Raw genomic sequence first — 24,200 nt, 5'->3', positions numbered from 1 at the left:
AGAACAAACCAATAGAGCTACTATTTTTATTGCTTAATATAGGCGCCCCAAATCAGCTTGAAAACATTGCCAACCTTGAAAGAGGCACGTGGTAGAAAACGAAAGCGATTCCAAAAACTGGATATGCAACTACTGACAAACTTCCCAACACTGTATTCCTGTGTATACTAGAGGATTGTGGACTTCATCGGCCGCTAAAATCTGGTGTATACGGCAGAGGTTGCGAAAAGCATATTTGCTTAGGCACCTTGGAGGTGTCTTCTGGGCATGGCAGTCGGTTTTGACTCGTCCGCACTGCCATTTGAAGAAGCAGGAATGGTGGTGGTAGTGTCACTAGATAAGATACAGAGTACCGTCACTGAGGCGCGGAAGGGAGCAATGTCGGCCATTTCGGTGTTTATCAGTGTTGGCCGATTGCCGATTCTGCAGTTTCCCCGATAGCTTTAACGAAGACAGTTGTAAACAACACTGCTGAAGAGGCAGCAACAAGGCAGCTTCGGACACAAACCTGCAGCTGAAATGTTGCGGAGCGCGTTATCTTTGATTCGCGTTCGGAGACTACAACAGTTGACCACCAGAAAACCCATAAACAACAAAATGGCTGTTTCCTTAAACCGTCCCAGTGTAAACAAATGTCCCGTGGTACGAACTGACCAATGCTCACTGTGGCGGCACAGAACAATGGGAGAAAAGAGTGCCGATACTCTGTAACCTTTGACTCTAGGTGGCGCCTTCTTTAACAGACACTATAAAGGGGCACAAAAAGTACGGGCCTTTATCTTCCATTAGGCCAAATCAAATATTGAATGATACTGGCAAGTAGAATGGTGATATTTGCATTTATCGCATACCCAAGCCTTGAGAGAAACAAGCAAGGGTATCTCAGGGGCTGAGACATTCTGCAGCTGACTATAAGGACCCAGAGTTTTACTTCGTGGCGCAGTGGGGGTTCTTTCTCTCTATTTTTTTATGCATGCAAAGAACGAAAAAGTTATTGGGACATGTTAAAGATTCCCAGATGGTGGAAAATTATTCGCAGCCCTCAAGTGCGGCCTGCCGCATAGCACAAGCTATAGTGCGTAAAGCCTGTGAATTCAAATGACTTGCAGCAGAATAATGTTGCTAATCGCCTTAACTTGAGTCTAAGTACGGAAGAACTTCTGTTTGTCCCTGGCTGTTTTTAGCCTGAAGCAGGAAACTTGACATCTTCTACAACTTGTCTGCTTTCAGTAAAAAGCACTTTTCCCTGTGTTATTACCGGGGCATGCAGTGGTGAAATCCAAAAGGGTCCCTTACTATACGGACCTGCTGTCGGGTATTATTCTTGTAGTACCGTTTTTATCCGCTTGGATACACGACACATACAAGGGGGCTGAGGTCCGCAGAAATAAACCCGTTAAAGTCATATATGCATACACACATTTCCAAGGCGAGAAGTGACCACCCATGGGTAATATTCTCACAAGATCGAGTAAAGACATTCTACGCAGCTCTTTAGCAGCCCTGGAATGGGTTGAATCTTTCACAACACTTTTCTGAATTCATCCCTGCGAGTATTAGGAAGCTTTATTTGGTTTTTCATTTCAATGCCATGGGCCTAGCGCACGTACGTTTTCTGGTAAGCGCATCGGCCAATCTTTTCACTGGCAACTCCGTTCTGTCAGCTTCAGCATTTCGCGCATCCAGACTGTGTTTGCTGTGAAGGATGCTGTAATAGCAAACATTTATAATATTACTAACAGCAGAGCTGTTTAAGCTCTTAGTTCCGCCGTATAGCGTTGCGAGAAAAAATACAAAGAAAAAAACGAGCACACATGCACGTGCACCCCGTGAGGAGTGCCCCGTGTCGGCAATGGTTGCGCATGGGATTGCGCCACGTGAGGAGCTTGCAAAAAATACCAAGAAAAATTCTGAGTGCATGTGAACGGGCGCCCCGTGAGGAGCCCTCGGCGCCGACCCGCTCGACGTTCGTGAACAGTCTTCTGCAGTGTTCGTGGTGCGATCTCTCACGTTCTCTCCTATTCGGCAGTTTACGTGCGTTCACGCGTAAAGTGGGGAGCACAGACGCCGAGTTCGCGGAGCCGGTTGCCGCTGGTTCTGGAGCGTGCTAACGTGTCCACTTTGGGAGAGACCTGAAAGGCGGCGGACCAAAAGATCCTTGCTTGGCCGTCAGAGAGAACTTTCAGCGGCAATTTCCTAAACCTAACAATTTGAAAATTCAGTGTTGGAGCGTTTCCTAGTTACGTGCATGACGTTGCATTTGCTAACATTTATATTGATCATCCAGCGTGAGCACCATTTGCCAGTCGAGGTTAGGTCATTTTGCAGAATGCCTTGGTCGTTGCTAGTAGTGACGTGATGGTAAATGACACAACTATCAGCGAAAAGACAAATTGAGAATGTAATGCATGTAGGAAGCTCGCTTATAAATATTATCCAAAGAAATAAGCAAAGTACGAATCTCTGAAAAAACACAAGATAATAATTTGGTAGTATTTGTGCAGCGATCTTCAACTCAGGTGAACTGAACGCGGTGGAAGCAGGTGATCCATTGATGGATTAGTGGGTCGAGATGAAGGCATGAATGTTTGAACCATAGTCGCTTATGAAGGACGTGACCAAAAGCCTTTGAAAAATTTAAGTAAACGACGTCAGTCTGAAATGAAGTATTTAAGTTTAGGTGAAGCGCTGTGGTGAATACAAAAGTTGTGTTTCGCATGATAAGCATGAACGAAAGCCATGTTTGTTGCTAAAGAAAACGAAATTCCTGTTGAGGTGTGATGCAATGGGCGAATGTGTGATATGTTCCAAAAGTTTACATTCAATACGTGTTAGTAAGATCTGGCGATAATTCAATGAGACGGAATGCTTACAAGGCTTAAAGGCAGTGATTACTTTGCCTAGTTTCCCTTCTTTAATCAGAGTACCATCGCATATGGACTGGTAAAATTTAGTTGTGCTGTCTGGCTGGAAATGGCGTTATTACGTTTTAATATTTTCATAGGTAGGCTGTCAAGTCCGGGGGAGCTGGACATTTTAGGCTTATTGAATAGGTTCGTAAAACCTTCAGTAGTTTTTCCAATAGGAGGCATTAAGTGAAGCCAAATCCTGGTAAAACAGGAATGTTGGTGGAAGGTTCACAGGAGAAAACAGATGAAAAATTAGAATTTAGGACGTCAGAGCGTGCTTTGACTGGGATGTCTGACAAAAACGGATTGCTTGTAGTAATGTTACGAGACTGATTTCTGTTCGGAGCGAGTATTTCCAATTTTTTTAAGGATTTGCAAGAATGATTTTGAAAAGGTACCGGTGAATATTTTTTTTTCTTAAGCATTTAAGGAGGCTGTTGGACTCAAGCGAGAAGATGGAAGTACTTCTTCAATTTCGGGGCAGTACCAGAATTTCTTGCCACTCTGAAATGGCGCCTTTTCTTTTTGCTAGTCTTTCAAGTAGGTTTGTGTACCAGGGCGTTCCCACGAGACCACGGGTTCCAACGAGGAGTACGTAATTATTGATTAAGCTGGGTAGTTTTTGTTGATACAACAGCCAATTTTCGTCAACCTACCTCCTAAAAGCAGTTTCATTTTGATATTCATAATGGTTTTAAATTCCGTGTAATTTTAGAAATGGCGGCTATGTTGTAGTCTCAAATTAGTTTTATTGATCGCAGTCTCACTGGAACGGGAATAGTAAAATTGAATAAGACAATAGTGTGATTACTCAGCCCATCAACACAATATTGCCGCGAACCATGTATGGGTTTGTTTATTTATTGTTTGTTTTTACTGCCGGGCCACGCCCGGCTGTGTTATCTGCGTTCCAAACGAAGCGCGTCTTACATTCTTTGCTTTTATGCCGCACGGGCCTTCACATTCAGATAAGCAGACTGTTTCGCCCTAACGTCACTAGCCGAGAATAATCTTCTGCGATCTACAATGTTCTGGATGTGAATTGACGTTTCCAGAAACACTTGCGCCGAAAGATAAAAGCCTGCAGAGCAGACGCCGCGGCATTCATTCGACGACACTCGCCTGTGCTAGTCACTTTGTTGACCGCTGCTTCGCCGCCTCTGTGTTCTTTTGAGTTGTTAGGGGAGCCCAAGTTCGCTCCAATAAACTTGTGTCTCCTTCAAGACAACCGCTTCGTGACAATATAACGACTCAATGTATTCCGGGATGAGAAGTCAGGACCAGGTCAAAGCTCCTTATGACCCGGATCTTAAAATTTATGGTTTTGCCTAAGATGAAAGCTTATATAGAAATCTAGAAAATCTTCGGACTGCTTTGATGGTGCTTTTAGATTTACCCAGTATACCAGGACAGTTAAAATCACCACAAAGAATGTTGGTAGCACGTGGAAATTCAGAGGTTACAAGTAGAACAAAAGAGTGGAATTCATCGATAACAGAAAGGTCATAATCGGGGAAAGGGGGTCGATAACAAGATATGAGTACGCACGTGCATTTCTACATGAATATGTGCACAGAAAGAATTTCAAGTGTACAATTACTCGGGAGCAGGTAAGAAGAAAGGCTGTTTTTCGTGAATACCAGGACACCCCCACCCCTTCGTCCATTCATATAGTGATAAAAACAGCGCAGTGCGAATTAGCACACAGTAGCTCAGGACGAATTCTGTCAGAAACTAACGAAGACTCCGTGAAGATGGCCATGTGTATGTGATTGTCATCCAGAAGGGATTCCACGGTATCATTATTGACCTTGTTCAGTGTGTCGGGAGAACACTGGATACGATGGTTCAGCACCTAGAGCAAGAAAGCTTGGCAGTAGGAATAATAACATATATAAATAAACCCAAAGTAATGCCCAAATGCCACTCGAGAAGATGAGGTTGTAAAATGTGGAAAGTTCAATGGGCTTAAATCTCATTTGCTCTATTCGCGTGTTTAAATGCAAGCTTCGATAGAATGGAACCTGAGAATGAAAGCCGCGAGAGCACAGATTTTACCATTAACCTTTCGATCACAGTAGGGTCTGAAGCTCCCTTGAATTTCAGTTGAACCTAAAATGGCAGGTTCACATTTCTGTTGGAAAGGCTGTTAGGCACAAAGGAACTACAGCGTCGCTATCATAAAATTTCCGACGGTAATTCAATCTTAAATTACCCCTTGGGAACGTGGAGAGGATTATTTTGTCGTTTAACAACGGTCCCAAAGCTGCCTGTTTTTGTGTAGGTGCCCGTTAAATAGATGTGATGCGCAAGTTGCGCTAGAATTCGTCTAAACTGTACATTTCGCACATCGTAGAGACACAGTCCGTGGTGAACAAAGCTCTAACTCTGCGCGCTTTGAATGTAAGAAAACTGACATTTTGCTTCAAAAGTTCAAAAGCGTTGCTTCAATGGGGAATTGAAGACATGACTGAAATTTAACACGGACTTTGGCCCACAAAAGGTGCAAGTTGAAACCATGTATTATCTCTATTCACTTCACCACCGAAGCACCAAAATGGAGAAGCAGAACAGACGGTGGACGCCAACGGCTTCAACGTGCAATCAACAATAATAAACGAACAACGTCTGTAAAAATTCACTTATTGAGTTATTTTTTTACAAAATAATGCAGAGGCTACATTGGCTGAAAGCAGTGTCCTAACAAGGAAAGAAAGATGCCGAAAGATGGAAGCGCAATAACAATCCCTCGCACCTCCTGCAGAAAAACAAATATTTTTTATTCGGCCTACATCCTCCGCCGACTACAGACCGAAACCTACTTTAACCACATCATCCTATCCCACATTTCCCGTTCTCTCTTTCCACCCGACTGCCCACATTGTCACATCCCTCTCAACACCTACCACCTCGTCTTCTCCTGCCCCCAACATCCACATCCCCACCCCTCCTCTTCCCCTGAGCAGTGGGAGTCCGAGCTGACCAGCTCCGCACCGGAGCGCCAGGTCACCCTGGTGCGGCGCGCACTGGAGGCAGCCCGGACAAGAGGCCTCCTGGACTTAGGAGGCTAACCACGCCCTTATACCCCTTCCCTTTGGCTCATTAACTGTTTTGCCACCACCACCACCATGTTTTTAGCCAGTGTAGCATCTGCATTGTTATGTAAAAAAAAATAACTCAATAGGTAACACTTTATAGACGTTGTTTGTTTATTATTGTTGGTTGTATGGTTACATCGTTGCCGTCCGTATTCTGTTCTGCTTTACCACTTTGGTGCCTTTTGGGGCGAGCTCAATTCAGATAACACGTTTCTTGGATTTCTGTCTTTTCGTTGCAAAAACACCAAGCGTCGCTAACCCTAATTAAATCATGGCAAGCGTGCGCTCCATGGGTCAAGGGACCCTGACATCGGATGCGCATAGCGTGGCGCCTTGTCGGATTATGCGAGCGGTGACCGGATGCATCATGCAAATGCACTGCTCCTTGCCGCTCTTCCACACGCCTGGCATTTTGTTGCTGCTTGCTTGTATTACGTGCGTTAGGCAGCGAAACCGGCCGAACGCAATTGCGTGATTGATCACGCCGCTCCACTGCCTGAAATCGATTACGATAGCACGGGTAAACGCCGCCTAAATACAAAGCATAAAACTAAGCAGCGCCACGAAAAAATAGGGATGTCATTATAACGAAAGAAACCAAGCGAAACCGTCCCATGGGGCACAAGAAACATTCCTCTTTTCCTCCTAATCCGCCGTGGTGGCTTAGTGCCTAAGGCGTTGCGCTGCTGAGCACGAGGACACGAGTTCGATTCCCGTGCGCGGGGGCCGCTTTTCTGATGGAGACGAAAAGCAAAAACACCCCGTGTGTACGATATTTTGGCGCACGTTAAAGATCCCCGGGTGGTGACAATTAATCCGGAGCCCTCCACTACGGCGGACCTTATCGCCTGCGGTGCGTCGGCGCGTTCAGCCTCATAATTAATCAAATCAATCTTTTCCTCATGCCGGTCCTTGCCCTCTGCAATGTCATTTTCTTCGCTCTTCCACTCCCAACTTTCTCGACTATTTTCCTCGAAACTTACTCTTTCCCTCATTGGTTTCAAATGCCGAAACTGCGACGTCGGAATTAATTGCCAGACATCCGGATACCACTTCTTTGAGTTAAGTGTCGTCTTCCTACCAAAGCGTTCTGACAAGCAAAAGATTGTTTGTTCTTTCGTGTACGAAGCACCACAACCTGGAATTTATTCAAGGTCATCCTGATGTATTGTGTTTGTGCTCCAGCTATTCCAGTTTGTTTCTTTTAGCCCCGCACACTTGAGAACTCGCTTAGCGTGACTCAATTTTTCTCGAAGCCGCAAGCGCGTCTGCAATTGGTTTCTCCCGCGCGAACAAAAAGAAGGATGCAGGTAAGAAAGAATAAAACGTGCAAATGCGCTTCTCTTGACGTCTCAATCTAAGTTCTGTGATTTTTTTATGTTCTGGTGGCCACTTAGTGAAGAATACGGGTAAACTAGTTTTTTCTGACTTCTTGTCATAGAAATCTCGTTTCCACCTAGCTTTTATTCGAAGCCGGAAAAACGCCAATATTCTGGCATTGTTCCCGCCAGTAAGTAAATGTATTCCTCGCCATTACAAAGGCTGGAAAATACATATTATATAAATCTTGCTTTCTGTTGTTAAATTTACCACTGTCATCTTGGTGAGTAAGCGCAAAATTTTTTCTTCGTTAAACAGCTTCAAATGCACTCTTCCAGTGTTAACGCCGCGGTGGCGTAGTTGGTGAAGCCTTTTTCCGCTACGCTTGAAATCACTGAATACTCAAAAGGCGTCATTAAAGCTGTCATCAGGGCTCCACGTGTAGCGTAACTACAGCAATAAAAAAGTCGTAGGAAGCGCATTTCTGGTGAAAACTCGATCTTAAAATTTTAAAAAGATAAAGTACACAACAAAGTACAGTAGTGCACGCACGGGACTCAAGCTAACATGTGCAGAAGCGCCCGCATGCCACTGAATTACGTAGGGCCAAGTAGTCGTGTTAACATCACGCGCAAAGTGAACTATCAGATGTTGCGCCTTTTTTCACGTCGTTTTGTTTGTGCTGCCGTTATGACATACGCCGCTTTAAGGCGAAAACTTTTCCTGGCTAGTTTGGCGAAAGAAAAAACCGGATGGCGTCTGCAAAGGCGTTCTCAAAAGCCGCACGCGAAATTCCCGTTCGTTGCCACGACTTCAAGAGCGCAGGCAACAGAAACCAATCCCGAACACATAAAAAAGGAGAGTCAGAATCGGCTGCAACAATTTGAATATAGCGTGTGAACTAATTAAAACACAAAGAAAAGCGCGCATACCAGCTAAACTCAGCTTGCCTTCAGCTTCCATGGAGCCAGTGTCGCAGCAGCAGCAGCATGTGCAGTGTTTCTGAAAAAAGTATCTTAAATGAGAACAGTGTCAAAGATGTACGCTTTGTGCGGACGTCACAAGGAGACGCCTCGACAAACATGGCCGAAGGAGACGCTTTCCCGTTTATCATTGTATTACGAAAAGTCTAGGGATATGACGCAACCTGCTTCCTGATATTCCTTGAATGCAGTATGCTGCGCCGGCTGTAATATTATGCTATCAAGCAAGCTGTCGCCTGAAAGGGGCCTTGCAGACAAAATACAAGTTTGTTTTATTCGGAAGATTTCGTGTTTTGTGGTTCCCCCACTACTTGTCCGGACGCAAACGATGCTTTATTCACTGACAAATATTTTAATTTACAATTTTGATTATATCGCCGAATCGGGTGTTTTGGTGACGTCTGCAATGATGTCATATGTTATAGGCAGCCTTCTTTACCGTTATTCAACCTAGATGGCGACACCATACCGTGGTAGGCCGTTCTCTGCTTGATCGTATCTGCTTGATCGTATTTTTTATCGTATTTGTGCCTGGCTTGTTTTTGTTCAGGTATAAAATGATCGTTTGGTGAAACATGGTGTTCGCTCGACATATATGGTCACTTAAGACACCGTCGTTTACGCAGATCGGAAGTGTCGTCTGAGACAACCCCGAAGCACCGCTGTGCTGTGCAGCTAAAACAGCATTGTGCGCGCAGTACCAACAGCAGTGTGCATCGGTACTTCTACGTTTACGTGTACTTTCGTAACTTCCGCTGTTTACCGCACCATTCGTACTGCTATGAAAAGAATGTTCCCTAAATGTAAGCGCAACTAGCTCGTCCGGCAAGCTTATAAGCCCTGCTAATTTCCGTTTGCTTCTGCTGGCCTCAGCCAATCTCAGAGCTGTCAGATATGACGCCCTGTTCAGTTGCGGGAAATTAACTAGCGGGTCACATGGTAATTCCCATTTTTCCTAATTATGTAGCATTTCTGAGCGAAGTTTACGTCAAAAGCCGGGACAGTGAGATTCTAACGAGGCAATCTTTCCAATGAACCAAACTTGTGTTTTTTCTCATGACTCTTTAACGGCAACGAGGAGAGAAGAATCAAGCATGCTGCATTTAGTTGGTTTCGAATGTGAAGGCCGAGGGCAATAAAGTGTACAATTAAAAGGAATGACGCTATCAGTGATGGTGTCGTCCACATTCGTGCCTGTTTGTCTTTTGGTTGCGTTGCGATTTTTGCGCCGATAACTCCCTGATGAAGTAAAACTGCTTGTTTAATTTTTATTACTGAAGACTGTCACTTCGTTCGGGCAGACTTCCCTGATGTTTGCGTCGTCAGCGGTTTATACAATGCAGGTACCAAGAGGATACCTGTCCTGTTTCGGGAAGGGGATGGATTAAAAAGACCCTGCAACACTTTTTTCATCTTTTTTTTTTTTTTGAAATCATAAATGCTTGCAGAACGAAGTCACCCAACACACGCAGTACTTAAATTGGGGGGTCGCAAAGTACCTTAGCCAAAAATTACTCCTCTATGCTCATAGGATAACTTGGGAATTCGCGCAAAAGATTTTACTCTCTTTCCCGGTGTTGACGTTCTTCGAAGGCCCGAATTATGTCACTGAGATCATGTAGCGGCTTTTGGCCGGTTTACCTGCAGTTGCAACAATGAACACTTTTCGATAGCAACTTTAAAAAGAAGTGCACAAAAACAAAGCATAAATGGAAGACGTATCTAGTGCAACGAGGAAATCCAGTGCCGCTCCGTGCTGCCAATTAGTATAGCCAGAGTCCTTCAATGCTTCTGAAGGACTCTGGTATAGCTTTCGCAGTGGTTCCAGACGCGAAGGAAAGAGTGAAAGCGCTTATCGAAGGTGTTGCAAGGTCCCTTCGAGGGGAGAGGATAACAGACACCATATGCCGGGTTCAGACTGTTGTCGCAACTGTCGTAATATCTTTAAATAATGACGTCATTTCATGTCTCAGCCAACCGAACTGCGTGAAACACCGTTTTTTTACGTCCATAGCGCATGATATGGCTTTTTCGTCGATAGTCTGAACATAGCCTTAGTGTAACATCGGTTTGGGCTAGCCGTGCTACCCATCTTGTTTAGCAACAATGAATGCCTGTGCCGTTGTTTTCTAGCTGCATGGGGTGCTTTGTTATCGCTTCAATTATAGCTTTTGTGTCTACCAGAATATCAGACCAGAACAGCAGGAACTGAGATTAAAACTACCTCAGCTCGTAATCGCTATGTTTTGAATCTGGGTTAGCGTGAAATGCGGGGTGACACAGACTTGTATTCAAGAGAAGCCTGTGAAAGAACTGAAGACAACGAGACGGTGAAAACCTACAGAGCATCGTGCGCTAAATTATATCAAACAGAACAAGAAGAATCGAAGAAAGGAAAAAGAGTGAAATGTCAGGTGAAGCAATTTTGACAACTTTTGAAGGATACAATTGAAAACTTCAAGCATCGATAGCCGGAGTTTCATAAGTGACTGGTTTCGATCTGGAAAGAAAGCGCGGGGATGTGAATGACCGCAGAAGGACGGTAAACACTTCCCCGGAGGTGTTTACACTTGAGCTCTCTTAAACGCCGTACGAGTGAGCGCTTTGTCGTTCGGCTTGGCACGTCGACGAGTTTCATTTTTATGCGTATTCTTCTGTTGTCACCGGGTGGCTGTATTTATTTCTGCACACGGGACTTCTTTTTCGCTACCTTTGTACGCGACACATCGAAAATGGTCAAACAAGGCCACGAGAGATGACTCAAACAGTGGCGTTGGCGAGGTTGCCCAATCGCTCATTTTATGTGGCTTGTGCATTTTTGTGTCTTCGATTCCCGATATTTTCCTCTGATTAAAGAAACTAGAAAAATAAAAAAGTAAAGCATTGTTACCCCCCCCCCCCTATTTGGAAAAACACGAGTTTCTGCCCTTCGGGGATATCGCGAGCAACTAGCACACAAACAACGTTTACACTTGCATGCTCTTGCTATCTTATCTTATCAAAACATTTTTCCAGTGATTTTGGAGAGCCCGGATAGACTAGTAGCTGAAATGGAAAAAGCATGCCATGCGTAATTAGAATGCTCCACAGCAGTGGGAGTAGCATGGCGCGACAATAGCAATCTAGGGAACTGTTCTGATCACATCCGATCTTGATTACACAACCGCAGCTTGGGCCATGCACAAGATCTGCACGAGCGGTGGGTATATTAGCCCTAAAAAGCTGCCCAGTTTTCTTTGCAGACCGCACGTGTACCTTGATTGATTGTAGGGTTTAACGCACCGACGCAACGCAGGCGCTGAAGCGCGCCGTGTTTGAGGCCTCCAGATTCATTTTGACCACCTGGGGATCTTTAACGTGCGCCGAAATCTCGCACACACGGGCGTTGTTGCTTTTCGCCTCCGTTAGAAAAGCGTCCGGCGCGGCCGGGAATCGAACCCGCGTCCTCCTGCTCTCCCCCACGTACCTGCCGCGGTGTCTTTTCTAACGGAGGCGAAAAGCAACAACGCCCGTGTGTGCGAGATTTCGGCGCACGTTAAAGATCCCCAGGTGGCCAAAAGGAATCTGGAGGCCTCAAACACGGCGCGCTTCAGCGCCTGCGTTGCGTCGGCGCGTTAAACCCTACAATCAATCAATCAATCAATCAATCAATCAATCAATCAATCAATCAATCAATCAATCAATCAATCAATCAATCAATCAATCCCATACAAAAATATTGTATGGTCGGCTATAGAAAATCCTTTTTATGGTCGGCTTTAGCTATTTGGCCCAATATTCTTTAGACGTTTCTATGGGTGTCTTTAGCTTCTTCTATAGCCAGTTCTGTGGTTGTCTTTAGATATTCGTATCGACATTCCTATGGGTGTCTTTAGGTTCTTCTATAGCCGGTTCTATGGTTGTCTTTAGCGATTCGTATCGCCATTCCTATGGGTGTCTTTAGGTTCTTCTATAGCCGGTTCTGTGGTTGTCTTTAGATATTCGTATCAACATTCCTATGGATGTCTTTAGGTTATTCTATAGCCGGTTCTGTGGTTGTCTTTAGATATTCGTATCCACATTCCTATGGGTGTTTTTAGCTTCTTCTATAGCCGGTTCTATGGCTTTCTTTAGGTCTTCTTTTGATATCGCTATGGCTATAGAAGAAGCTAAAGACACCCATAGGAATATACATTGAAATGGCTAAAGACAGCCATAGAAATGTCTAAAGATAATTGGGCCAAATAGCTAAAGACAACCATAAGAAGGATTTTCAATAGCCGACCATACGATATTTTTGCATGGGCTGCAGCCAGAAGAGAATCGCCACTACTTGAAACACAGCGACAGCAGCAGCCTCTGGGAAATTATCAACACGCTGCCATGCTGGCATATAGTCTTGCGGATCTCTAGAACTTCTGCTGTGGCACTTAGGTTGTGTGGCTATCTGCATTCTGTTATATATGCTCCATGAACACTTCAGCGATATAGGGGGAGAGCAAGGTTGCGACTGCAAACACGTCGCCAGTTTTCATTCACAAAAGGCTTAAACAAAGGCAAATAAGAAAAGCAAAACCAAGGGGTTTATTCATCCCATTCATTACATAAAGGGCTACTATCTACGCTACTTCGCCGCCAGTAAACTGTTGTTCACATACGCCGATCGAAACACACAGCACACGCATTCCAACACTCTGGCTCACACTTACGTCATTCGCTCGACAGCCACACTACGCAGCACATTTTCCACGAACGCCCACCGAGACACATACCTACAGGTGCTGGGTAGTCCACAGAAAATAGAACACTCAGAAGTCGTTCATTTCACTCAGTACTCAATGCACGAAGTTGCAAGTATGGTGGCTAAAATGGAAATGCACTCTTAATTAAACAATGAAGACGGTCGCACATAATGCAATAATAAAAAACGTTTTCCAAGTTCGTTCAATTAGTTCCTTGTACGTTTTCTCAGTTCGCGAAAAAATAATTATATTTTTCTCACCACCGCGGCGAAATCTTCACTTCTGTGTACATTGCAATGCCCATGTGGTGCAGGGTAGCTTGGAAACGTATTCTTGAACACCAAAAAAAGTCCTGCATTTCTCGCACAATACAGCCTCTTCAGTTCATAAGATCACTCACCCTGGTGTTTTGCGTACGATGAAATTCCTGTCGCGGTATCGCAGGTATCCATTTTCGCATGACTTCGAGTTGATGTTGAATTAATCGTAACACTGCCACCGTAAACACTGAAATTTCCGACAGCGAAAAGCGGCACATTTGCTTGGCGTCACACCATCAACACGAACACATTGCAGTCGAGTCGTAAATTTCCAACATTAGGCAACACGTGCCATGCCCGCGCACATGAGCAAGGAGACGAGATGTGGCTGACTGAGTACATCCTGGTATAAGCAGGTCCATCGCAAATAGTGCGGAGATACGTGCAAATAGTGCGGAGATACGTGCCCATCTTTCGACCTTTTTCTAACTTGTTTTCTGGTAATGATTTTATTTGGCAAATACAACATCGCTTAACGTTTTGTTTTCTTCAACCGAAAAAACTATATCTGTTATCAGTACTCAGGGAAAATTTTCTGCCACTATTATTGCTGCGCGCACGAATACTAACACAGCACGGAACGCCTGACCCACTTTTCCACGAAAACGTCCCTTCGCACGACCGGGCTACAGCGTCGACGCGCGCGGCACTCACGCCGCACCTCCCCGGCCGGTCGTGGTCCCCTCTACCTTTTCAACGCTTCCCAGAACTTCCTTTCCCTGCCTCCTTCGGTCCAGCTTGGGTCGCTCTCCCCCTTTCTCAATGACTAATTTCAAAGTGAGCTCCGCGGGAGAAGGAATGCGGTTGTTCGCAGATGCCACCATATTTCTGACTCCGCCCGCAGGAACGGGGCCGCGAAAGTTCTTTCCAATTTGCTTCGACCCTGAGAAGGCCGTTTTCAGAGAAGCCCGCTTTTTCACTTGACCGCGGCAGCGAAGGGCCCCAGAGGAAGAATTCTCCGAACTTATACGTCTTTCGGTCGACGTTCATTGGCAAGCTTTGCCGACGCACAGTATCCAAAGTTGCAACCTGAATTTGAGCGTTAATCTGTCTGTAGCTGCCTTTAATCGTACTTTTCCCGTATTGTTGGTATATTAGGTACCTAACGTTATTGAACAAAAATTTTCATATAACTGGCCGATGAACCTCATCATCGTTATTCAGTCTGCGTTGTAGATGTAGCTAGGTAAATCATGAGTGTATAAATTACGCGTCATAAGTCATATTGAAACCAGCGGAATAGAATTTAATGGTGCGCTCGAATTATACCTTTATAGGCTAACACTTTTTTATTAGCGGCTGGAGACTTACAGGCTTATGTCACTATGTAGTTAGCTAAGGAAGCTTTTATGGATGCAAGCCTCTAAATTCTGCGCCAAACGCTTTCTTAATTCCGGCTAAATGTCGCTTAATTGTCACACGTCTAAAGGTTTACAGTTATATATTGCGCTGTAGCCAGCCGCAGAAACTTTTATGGGTGCCTCTCTTTAGCTTTAGGGCAGATTCTCTCTAATAGCTGGCAGAAGACAGCTGAATGGTTCCAATTATGTAGACTTAGAGCTAGACAACGGCCTATATCCAGCCAAATGAGCTTTTATGGCTTTCTCTCTTTAGCTTTAGGACGAATTCTTTTCAATAGCTGGCAAAAGGTAGCTCAATGGTTTTGAGTCTGTAGAGTTAGAGCTAAAAAACGGCCTATAGCCAGCCAAATGAGCTTTTATGGCTTTCTCTCTTTAGCTTTAGCACGAACTCTCTCCAATAGCTGGTAAAAGACAGCTGAATGGTTTCAAGTCTGTAGACTTAAAGCTAAACAATGGCCTATAGCCAGCCAAAAGAGCTTTGTTGCGGCCGGCCTATAGAACTAAAGCCATAGATTTTTCTTTAGCTGGCTACAGTAGCCTGAATAGCTGTGACTCTATAGACTAAACACACTAGAATGTTCCATAGTCGTATAAAGAGAATTGTATGGTTTACATTCTTTAGTGCAGGATGCATAAAAACTTCAATAGCTGGCTATAGCCTAATTTATGAATTTTTATGGGGGACCATAGGGACCCATAGGCGGCCATAGCTCACCATACACCTTTCTATAGACGCCCATAAGGCATTTTTGTATGGGATCAATCAATCAATCAATCAATCAATCAATCAATCAATCAATCAATCAATCAATCAATCAATCAATCAATCAATCGTTTCTGCTTGTCGCTAAACGAAGCAGTGGGTAGCGATACCTTTATTAAACATTATATGGACAAATTCGCATATTTTTTTTATGTGCTGAATTGTGCATTCTATGGCAACGGAGCTTATTCTGCAAGGAACGAAAGCCAGGACATAAAATGAGGGTTTTCTGTGCCCTGTCAACCCAGTGTACTCAGCGATCTTTGGTGCTGCTCAGGGCAGACCATGCACGAAAATCAAATCAGTATAACCACATAGCGTCTCTCGTTTTTTTTGTTATACTTGAGAAAACTTATGCGGCTTACCAAGTAACGTAGAATCACCCACACGAGAAACGTGGCTGAATATAATATGTGCCCCCCCCCACCCCCCCGAGAAAAAAACTCCATAAATGATACGAAGTTTGAGTTTGCCTCTTAGCTTCGTGTCAAAATATTGCAGCAAATTCAGTCTGGTACCATGTTTACGAACGTTTTGACAAAATATCTACAAGCAATATCTACATTTCAAGACTTCACTCAAGCACACATTTACCAAAATATCATTTTCTCTACTGGTTTGCGCGGGCTTGCATAAACTCCAACAAAAGCTTCGGAATATGCTCACGCGGATGGCTGAGTAACGCCTCACAATTCGGCTGCACGATATCAGGCTAAGCTTTTAAACCAGTCAGTGCATTTCTCAGGTGCCTGCGGCCACGTAGGCCTAGACGTAGCCTGAGGGGCCCCTATGAGTGCCGTCTCCGGAAATAGCTTCATGGTTCAGGGTTTGGCCAGCTCCCTCTAGACCTTTTTCGGAGTAATTTTAAATTCATTGCGCTTATATTGAGCGTTGCTGTTAGCAGTTGCAACAACAAGACAAAAGCAAAGTAAAAACCGAATCCGAGCGATATATAAAAAACTCGACACGTGTGCGATATTGGCCCGATGAATGTATGCCGGCCTGTAATGAAAGCAATATCAACAGCGACGAACTTTGCGCTACCCTGTTCCTTGGGCCCCGGATATTTGAGGTCTATTTCGAGCGCTCCATTGAATCCAGACTGAACATACAATCCTGTTTCCGAACTTTTCTTTCCTTTCCACTTTTTTATCTCTTTTCTGACTGCATTTTAGGGAGGGAACGAGGTAACAACAATATAACGCTCGGGGATCTGTAATGTGCCAACTCCAAGTTCGCTAAATTTAATCTTTATCCGCTGCTGCTGTGCACTAGGTTTTCTCCCATTGCCATAATCGGTTTATTTTCAGGCTTTGTATTTGCCACTGCCACACGTGGAGACGCTGTGTGCAGTTCAAGTTGAAAGAAAATCGTGCGAATTAAGCTGCCTTTCGCTCGATAAACACGTTTTTTTTTATCACTGGAACAATACCTTTCAGGGTAAACGCTATTGGCGATATTCCGCATTTCACAACACTAGGAATTTATGGACCTAAAGATAACAATCTTTGCGTTGCATTTCAGCAGCGCCTTGTTATCGATTTCTTTTCTCCAAGACGGACATCCTAAGTGGCCATGCTGCTTACACGAATCCGAGAGGTAAACAAAAATTAAGCAGTGAACTGAAGAATGCTTACGTATGGGAGTGCCAAAGCATTGTATATTCCCAGGGGTCAAATGTTTTCGGGTAAGGTTTATGCGTGTGTTAAAGTTGATTCTAGAGGTATTACCCGCCGCGGTGGCTCAGTGGCTAAGGCGTTGCGCTGCTGAGCACGAGGTCACGGGTTCGATTCCCGGCCGCGGCGGCCGCTTTTCCGGTGGAGGCGAAAAGCAAAAACGCCCGTGTGTACGAGATTTCGGCGCACGTTAAAGATCCCCACGTGGTCAAAATTAACCCGGAGCCCTCCACTACGGCGCGCCTCATCGCCTGCGTTGCGTCGGCGCGTTAAACCCTACAATCAATCAATCAATCGATTCTAGAGGTATTGTAGGTGCGGCCATTTTTGTCGCCGCTGATAAGAACACACGCGGCCGCAGCGCCGGCAAGGAGTGCGGCTGTGGTGTCGAGCAGGATCTCCAGTTTGCGTGCTCACTGATACGCCCTTGGCTACAGTAACGGGACTGGTGCTAGAATCAACTGGAAAAGACGTCGCGCCGGGCAGTTGTCGGTGCGGTGCGGCGTTGACTGGCTCTTCTCCGCTGTAATGCTAATCGTTCTCCCCCGTTTGGCGCTCGCGCTCCGCGGCTGATTAGCAATTTAGGGCTCCCCTTGTCGTCATAGGTCGCTCGCTAGACCCAAGTAGAGCCACACGGCGATCCGTCGTAGCGGCTGTCGTCGCGGCGTAACCGAGAGGCTTCGAAAGCCGCGCGGTTTATATAGTCATAAGAGTTCAAAACCCGTGCACCGCTGGCGCTTGTCATACATCTCCCCGTTGTTTAGCGTGAAGAAAACTGTAGGCACGTTTGAGGCAAAATATACGTTATTAACCGCCAGCGCTCGCGTTCATTTAGTTAGGAACGCTCGTTGGGTTGGTTTTTACGATTGTAAGCTAAAAAAAGTGTCGGTGCAACGCCGGCAGATGCGGGAGGAAAAGCTAGAACAAAAATTAAAGCCGTTCCACTCAATGTGAAAGCTGTCGGAAGTGCAGAGCAGTGATTCGCCATATTGAGCTGTACCGCCGTTACCCGCTTACGTCTACCACCCCATGCAATTCAAATTCCCCCCCTTCGCAGTGCTCGCACGCCCGCTGCCTGAAACTGCGCCAGCGGGAATTCTGTTCTCTTTGTGATTTTCTCCCCACACGTGCCGGCGTTGCACTGCCACATTTTGCGTTTACTATCGTACAAACCAAACCAACGGGCGTCCTTAACTATAGGAACGCGGGCGCTACCGGTTAATTACGTATATTTTTCCTCACATGTACCGGTAGTTTTTTTTTTGCGCGAAACAACGGGAAGATGTATGACAAGCGCCAGAGTTTCACGAGTTTCGAACGCTTATGACTGTATAAACCCCTTGGCTTTCGAAGCATCTGGGGTACGTCGCGAACAACAGCGTTACCCTGGGACGCCGCCTTGGTGCTCTTATACTTGGGTCGAGCGAGTGAGCTAGGACGACAAGGCGAGTGCCGAAAGTGCCCTGAACTTAATAAGAACAGAACTCCCGCTGGCGCAGTTTCAAGCAGGTGGAGCGTGAGCATTGCGGAGGCGTGAATTGCATTAGGTGGTAGCAGTAAGAAGATAACGGCGCTACTGCCCATTATGGAGAATCACTCCTCTGCACTTTCGACAGCTTTCACGCTTAGTGGAACGGCTTTAATTTTTAGATACGACGCTGAGAGCATCTCTTGTCGGCGGCCCTGTCCTTCCTGCGTGCGTCCGTTGTCGTAGTCGGCTTCCGCACTCTCCTCCGCTCACACCCTCTCCTCTCCGATAGCGAACACTCTCTCGCGAGGGGCATTAGATTGGATTCGATTGGCTTGGCTTGGCTTGGCTTGGATTTGGATTTGGATTTGGATTGGATTGGATTGGATTGGATTGAATTGGATTAAAGTTGATTGTGTTGGATTGTGTTGCGTCATAGCCGCGGCAGACGCACTGGCGCCGGCGCGTGCCCAGGTGAGAGCGAACACACTCAACATCTGCGGGAGTGCGGCCCAGCACGCTCTCACTTCACCGGTGGGCGGCGCTGCGCGCGGTGCTGCGCATGTGCAGTACTCTCTCTCTCCGCGGCCTCCTCTCCTTCGGGCGCGCTGCGCATATAATCGGTGGGCCACTCTCCGGCGGCCTTTCGGTCGACGGTTGCTCTCCGCTTGCGCTTGAACCCCCCTCAGCGTCGCATCACACCAGGGTTCCCGCGAGGGGAGGTGGGCATAATTTTTCTAACCACATTTCTGACACGCCGCCCCCGACTCAGGCCCCCTTTAATTCATAACGGGACAAATAAGACTTTCACTTTAAAAGGGGATCGGTATGACCGATTTCTTTGTTCGCCGAAATCTTTGATAAAAAATAAAATAACCCTAAATACAAGGACAAGGCAGGGAAACAACACGCGCTGACTTGGAGTGAAAGGTTGTTTTTCGCTACTGCCGCACATATACCAGCGCGGGAGCAGCAAAATAAGACAAACATCACAATAAAACAACCAACAAAGAAATCCCATGTTGCCGCTCGTGCAGTACGAACATCCATCTATTTCGCCAATAACAGTTTAGATGGTGCACTGTCACAGTATGCATAAAGTTTAACGATACCATGCGCCTTATTAATGTCCCACGTGTGGCGGTAGAAATCGTTTGGGGGCGGAAATATTTGTGTTTCTTTTAGATGCGACCACATCTCATTCACTCGCCTTGTCCCTCCATACGGCGTTGTCCGTCCACACCCCTCCCCCTACAATATAAAAAAAAAATAATAGTTAGCGGTGCCCGGTTTCGATACCGTGACCCTGTGGGCGGAACGCGAGGTACATGGTGCTGTTCCCACTGCGCCACAAAACCGAGACAGAACCAAATGCTACGAACGCGCCTTATATCCTGACTCATTCAAACTACGTCAAGAAGCTGCTGATACAACGCATGATGGGGCAATGACTAACACTTGCAATAAAAGAAAAGAAGCTCCCACTTACAGCAACAATGATGGAGTAAAGGTCGTTGCGACAGCGAAGCCCCAAGCATACCACTTAGAGAGATTGACCAAGCTTGGCCAATAAAACATAGTAATAATTATAAAACATAATAACCATACGCGTTCTCTACACGTTTCACGCGATTTCAGAATCAATCCAACGGAAACACCAAGTGAACCCCACGATGCGTCGCATCTACACAGGGTTCACCTCACGGGGAGGTGGGCGCAATTTTTTTACGTGTTCCGCATTTATGTGTTTTTCTAAAGTCCGCGAGCTACCCCTGAGAAGTAAAAGGGGTGAGACACTTCTAGTGCCCACCACTTGTTTGAGAACTCTATACGTGCATGATGTTACTCCGCCAAACTGGGCGTCTTCAAGTACTCCTCAAACTGAAAAACAACCCTGAAAGTAATGCTTACTTTAGAATACTAACGCATACAATCAGACTCAACAATAAAACACATTATTACGGAATTTTTTACTGCTGTGTGTGTGTGTGTGGGGGGGGGGGGGGGGGGGGTATACTGTTAAAAGCAGGAGCTCTCTTAGCTGACAGTCGTAAGTCTATTATTTGTCTAATAACTCATTTGTTAAATGTAATAATTTGGTTTGTTCAAATATGAATAACGGCCTCGAGTTCACCTAAACTGACTTCTACTTGGGGACAAGAGATTACTCATACAAAACATGAGAAGTACGGCAGGGAAAAACCAGCAGCATATCGTCGTGAGTGCGTGATTGCTCGCCGAGGGATTATAGATAGCCGGAGCTTGTTTAACGTAGAAATTACAGGTTGTGCAACCGCGAGCTTTCAAAGGTAACTGTGCCGTGGTGCTCGACTATTTTGGGCGCAAAAGCGCTATATGTGGTGCAAGCACGCACGCACGCACGCACACACGCACGAACGCCCGCCCGCACGAGCGCACAGACTAGCAGACCGACAAACGGCGCGTGGTCTTTGTATGTCTGCTTTTCTGTGTTCCAATGAAAACGTTCCAAATACAGAACTATCAAAAGAAAAATGTACGCGACCAAATGTGGCAACTTTGGCTATCACCACTCCCAGCTGCACGTCTTTTTGCGGCCATCTAATTAAAGAAACAGCGCTCCACACGCGCGAAGTTGCAATTACCGTTAAAAAACGGCTTGACTCTATTTCACAAGAGCTCCTAAAGGTCGTGGTACACCAGGCAACTTGGCGATGCCATTGCAGTAAATTTTAATTTGCAACTCTGGAGACAATGCGGACAGTTTCTGGGTCAATGTCCACGGGTATATAGCAAACGCCGGCTTCCCTCACGTAGGGAAAATTTTATCGGGACAAATGGGACGGTGTTTAAATGATAGGTTGATAGAGCACAACAACGCTTGCAATCAACTGCAATCGCCCGGCCCCCTTGCAGCGCACTGCGCCAGATGCGGATGCAAACCAAAGCTGAAACAAGCAACTGTGCTATCACGCTCAAAGTACGAAAGGGTTCGGGGAGTGACTGAGGCCTTCAGTATGCATACCGTCTGTGGAACGTGACACATGCATCAGCGTGTACATAACAGAGCTTATAAAAAACGAGATCAAAATGATGAAAGAAGACTCCAATGACACATTAGCGCAAGCCCAGGAAGATTGCATGTTTAATATATTATAATAATAAATGTACACTCACCATCGCATGCTTATAAATAACGATGCTGCTTTCAATAAACCAGCTGCTAGCTTGCGCACCATTGTTTGGTTTGTTCTTTTTTTACTGTCCCTGTCCCTCGTCCAAATATGGAGCGCGCGTTAATATTAAATCCCGTTGTTAACTCGAACTCGTAATTGTGGAAAAGACCATCTGAACTACCCATTATTTGTTGTTTGCGTGCTAATCAGGCCCACAGACAATGCATGTGACCGCAAGGACGAGTGTTCGCGCGTTGTGAGGCATTATTCTTAAGAATTCGGATCGCGTCTTTGTTAGAACGCTGATGTAGCTCAGTCATTACTCCAGGCAATGGGCTGCCGAATCGGCGCTGCCGTTTGCTACCCGAATTAATAAATGCGATCGATGCCACCTGCCAGCCACGATACAACGTGGCTATGAATTTGCGTAAGTGTGGTAGTTACCACGAGGTTGTAATCAAAGGTACATTTCTGGCATCCTCAGTATTATTTCACTGCACACATATGATGCATAATTGGTGATCATTTCATCCCGCGTCACTTCTGGTATCGAATCGAATATGTTGTTGTTTCGGCCAGTTTAATCGCTGCAGGCACGGTCGGCAGCTTGAATGAAGGAGGTCGGATAACCGGACAGTCAGCCGCTTGTGCCTGCTATGTGGTTCGATACACCTTGCTGTAATTAATCAGCTGTAATTAAACAGTGGCTGTAGTTAATGTGGCTGTAATTAAACAGCTTAAAGACCTTCTAGCGTGCGTCGGGCCACGCAACATTTTGGTGTACAGGCGAAAGGTGTACGGACTCTGAGAACAGTGGGGAAAACTAACCGCTGCGGCGTCTGAATGCGCAGCGTCTGCTGTCGAGACCCGCGCACTGCGTAGGCGCCACCAATCAGCATTGCATGCATGCTACTATCACTTGCGTCTTCGCGAGTGCCTGCAATAAATCCTTCCTAAAAGAACGGCGCTTCTTACAGGATCACTGCCTTGCACCGCCATATCCCCGAAACCGATTTCCGTGTTCTTCAATATATGTTGCGAATATATCAGAAAAGATTTAAGTACGAGACAAGCACTAGCGCGCCAAGTGTGCCTGTGAAAAAGCGCTACCGCCGATTACAATACGCGAGTATGCTGTTTCCACAGAAGGTGTTTGACCAGAAGCCCGAAAAGACCAGCGAGGCTCTTCTGGCGCTAATGTATTCGAGATTGAGGCGATCGCGTAAGGGCGAACGATACTGGCATGGGTGCTATACTGATAGGCGGCGCTCGCTCTGTGCGCGGTCTCGACAGCAGGCGCCGCGCAACCAGACGGCGCAGCGTTTAGTTTCGGCCATCGATCCCATATTCTGTAAGCTTAGGCACATAGGTGTACCTCTTGACTGAACAGTGCCGATTTTAAAGCGAAACTATTTTTTACTTACTGATGGCAACCGCCCACTCCAAACGTACTGCAGGACATAGAGTTTCCTACTAATATATACTAGAGGGAAATCTGTCGCTGCAGTCGCGGGCCGGCGTGGGAGACGCCATTGCCGCTAGCGACATTCCTCGCCTACTTGCCTTAGCTAGCTATACGGCTTCTTCATTGTCTCGAAGCCAAAATCAACAAAAAAGGGTGACATTTTTTTGTTCATCGTGCATGAAGTTTCTACATAATCACTAAAAAATTAATCTTTCGTAGGCTCAATTTTATAATAACAAAACAAATTTGATGAACCTTCTACAGTAATATTCTTGCTTTTTTTTCAGCCAGAGCCAACTTTTCAGCCTGTTCATGAGCCATGCCAACGACAAGTGAAACGTGCCTGCCCGGTACATGACGGAACGCTCGCCGAAGCGCGGCTCCCATAGACAGTGGCGCCAGATTTCCCTCTAGTATATATAGAATGAAACTCTATGTTGCAGGAAGGCTAACTTTCTGTGACGATAATATACGGGGTTGAAGCGAAAGATGCTTGAATCACATTGGAAAGCCCGGTGGCCGGAAAACTCAAGCTTGTAAAGCCTGTATTCACTGGCGAGGCAAGCATGCAGGCAACCATGTGAGTGCGCCGTTATTCGTTACTCGGGCTCCGCGGGATGGCGGTAGATGTCCGTGCTAAGCACCAGTTTTGTGCCGGAAGTTCGAAGCTCTACCCCACCGAACGCAAAGCAATGCCTCGAGTCCAATGTGAGTGCGATTAATACCATCTCTGTTGACATCATCGTTGAGAATCGGGTTGAAAAGGAGCTGATTTCGCGAAAAAATGGGCCCACATATTGTCATGAAGACAAGGACGAAGCAGTTGTCTTGCATGAGAAATACGTTTATTGGAGCGAACTTGTGCTCCCCTAACAACTCAAAAGAATACAGAGGCGGCGAAGCAGCGGTCAACAAAGTGACTTGCACAGGCGAGTGGCGTCGAATCGAATGCCCCGGCGTC

The 24,200-nt window shown here is 45.9% G+C and overlaps 1 protein-coding gene across 19 annotated transcripts in view; it reads right to left on the bottom strand.

Annotated features, from left to right (window-relative positions):
- LOC144163204 (uncharacterized) overlaps nt 1-24,200 on the bottom strand; it is a 1,050,610-nt gene that overhangs the window by 214,649 nt on the left and 811,761 nt on the right. For 8 of the 19 annotated variants that reach the window (XM_077694044.1, XM_077694046.1, XM_077694045.1 and 5 more), the window contains one exon: nt 8,260-8,329. The exons of the other annotated variants lie outside the window; for them this stretch is intronic. The gene's annotated coding sequence lies outside the window, so the exon portion shown is untranslated. The remainder of the gene's footprint in view (nt 1-8,259; nt 8,330-24,200) is intronic. 19 annotated transcript variants of the gene reach the window in all.

This window comes from Haemaphysalis longicornis, unplaced genomic scaffold, assembly GCF_048455015.1.
Source record: "Haemaphysalis longicornis isolate Haplotype H1 unplaced genomic scaffold, Haemaphysalis longicornis Haplotype H1 scaffold_12, whole genome shotgun sequence".
Classification (NCBI taxonomy): Eukaryota; Metazoa; Arthropoda; class Arachnida; order Ixodida; family Ixodidae; genus Haemaphysalis; species Haemaphysalis longicornis.
The sequence above is the reverse complement of the archived record's forward strand: the minus strand, read 5'-3'. Positions and strand labels throughout refer to the sequence as shown.